Genomic DNA, 2,585 nt, shown 5'->3' on the forward strand with positions numbered 1-2,585 from the left:
TTGGTCAAGTTAAAGAATGGAATGTTGGATCGTCTGTGTATGAAGTAACTTTATGTTGTAAAAGCTAAAAATAGTTCAAAGGAAATTCTCATTGCTGTCCAATGGTTGCAAGTTGATAACTTGATATGACTAGAAGAAAGGAATCAACACGGTTAGGTTAGGCTTACGTCAATGGATCGGGACCCCCTATAATCGAGAATCTCATGCAATTGTCTATTTTTTGTAATCAGGTAAGCAATTGTGAAAAGTATTCAATAAAGGTTACATAAAGATGAAAGAAGCCTTGAAATCTGGATGGATATGAGAATTCTAAGAGGTGATGATCCTGCTTCAATTGCCTTTTGGATTTTATGATTTATTGGCTTTTCCTTTTAAATCCACGAAGGAAAGAATAAAGTGCTATATGAATTTGCCCTTTTGCTTTGGGTGCTTTTTAGCATTTATATAAACAGTGTCATTTGTTCCCCGAGTGAAGGATAAGAAAGGGATAAGATGAGTGAACTACTTCTCTAAGAAGTGTTGCGATGCTCAGTAAGTCTAAGAGGTTTTTTTTTTTTTTTTTTTTCATTTTTTTAAAAATGAAATAAGAGTTGCACATTTTAGTGTCTAAAACTCGATTATAATTTCATTTAAATTTCGTTTATTGGCGTTTGAACTTGTCTTGCAAGGTGTTGAAGGCCGGCTAGAACAGAGATTTTAAGAGGGGGCGGAGCCTAGTGAGTAGTTTTGAAGAGAATTGTGTTTCCTTTCTTCTTCTTTTTTCTTTTGATCACTCCTGAAGAAAGAATTTTAAAATATGACTGGAATGTTACTACTCCCGTTGAAGGCTTGGCACCTTCACTAGAAGACATGATATCTCATGATTTATCCATGTCGCCCAATTTTTGCATCTTTAAAACCCCTGTCATACTCTTAAGGCATAATGAAAAAGCTTTTATTCCTAATGCATTTTCTATTGGCCCTTTCCATCATGGCAATTCAAATTTGAAAGCTACAGAAAAAATTAAAGCCAAGTATTTGTGAGGACTTATCCGTCGATCACCTTGTCCAGAGACAACGCTAAGAGATCTCATCAATTCCACCAAGGCCATGGAAAGAGGGGCTCGTGAGTGTTACGCCGGACCAATTTATTGCAGCCCAGATGAGTTTGTGAACATTTTGGTAATGGATGGTTGCTTCATCATTGAGCTGTTCCGAAAGCATGCTTACAAACAACTTAGAGAAGAAGATGACCCTGTTTTCACCATGGCTTGTATGCTCCAATTTCTATACCATGACTTGATTTTGCTCGAAAATCAAGTGCCTTGGATGGTGCTTGAGGGCTTGTTAACATGACCAGGGACCCTACTAGAGAAAACAAGTCTCGAACGCAACTTGCCTTAGAATTCTTTGCTAACATTTTCTCATCCACAAATCCTGTTATAGTTCCCCATATCCATGACACCAAGCATATTCTTGACCTATTCAGAAAATGGTTGGTTTTTTCAACAGGACAGGAAGAAAGCAGGGAAGGATGGCAATCCATGCCTTCTGCAACAAGCCTTGTAGAGGCTGGAATCAAATTCAGAAGGGGTTCGTCCAGAAGCATCTTGGACATCAAATTTATTGATGGTGTCTTGGAAATTCCTCCATTACTAATTCAAGAGACAACAGAAACCATCTTTCGAAATCTCATCAGCTTTGAACAATGCTTCCCCAACTGTAAAGCTCAGTTCACTTCTTATGCCATACTCCTCGACAATCTCATCAACACTGCCAAGGACATGGACATACTCTGCGAGAATGAAATTATTGACAATTGGTTGAATCCAGAGGATGCAGCCCAATTCTTCAATAAGCTTTACCACAATGCTTATGTCAGTAAGTACTATTACCTAAGTCTTTGCGAGCAAGTGAGTGAATTCTGCCAACGCAGATGGCCTAGATGGCGTGCAATGCTTGTGCGCAATTATTTCAACACTCCATGGGCTATTCTTTCTACATTGGTTGCTGCTATCCTATTGATCCTCACCTTCTTACAAACTTTCTACAGCATGAAAAATTAATATACATTGCCTTTATGAAAAGAAATTAAAGTGTTGTTTTCTCTAGAGTATGTGTTTTCTTCTTTTTTAGAAAGTTTTCAAAATTAAATGTATTTACATATTTATATGTTTTATTCATTGGGAAGTTTTCATTTATGAAGGAGTTAATAAGCTTTTAAAAGGAGATCTAGTACTATATGGTAAAAAAGTGAAAAAAGAAAGGTAAAATCCACATAACCTCCTCAAACTATCACCCAATTGATAATGTCTACCTAAACTTTTAATTGTGACAATGTCCCCAGTAAACTACCAAAACATTGTCCATGTCCCTCCCAAGACTAACAAAAAGATCAAAATGCCATTATATATTTCTTAATAAGACAAAAATACCCTTATAAATTAAAAAAAAAAAAAAAAACAAAAAATTTTAATTTTAAAAGAACAATTTTTATTTTTTTTTAAAAAAAAATTAGGTTCTAAACGAAATTTTTTAATTTTTTTATAAGGATATATTTTTTAAAAAAACGAATATATATATATATATATATATATATATATATA

At 34.8% G+C, this 2,585-nt stretch overlaps 1 pseudogene; it reads left to right on the top strand.

Annotated features, from left to right (window-relative positions):
• The first annotated feature begins 681 nt into the window (after positions 1-681).
• Positions 682-2,045, top strand: LOC132183134 (UPF0481 protein At3g47200-like; annotated as a pseudogene).
• Positions 2,046-2,585: the final 540 nt, after the last annotated feature.

Source organism: Corylus avellana, chromosome ca5 (assembly GCF_901000735.1).
Source record: "Corylus avellana chromosome ca5, CavTom2PMs-1.0".
NCBI lineage: Eukaryota > Viridiplantae > Streptophyta > Magnoliopsida > Fagales > Betulaceae > Corylus > Corylus avellana.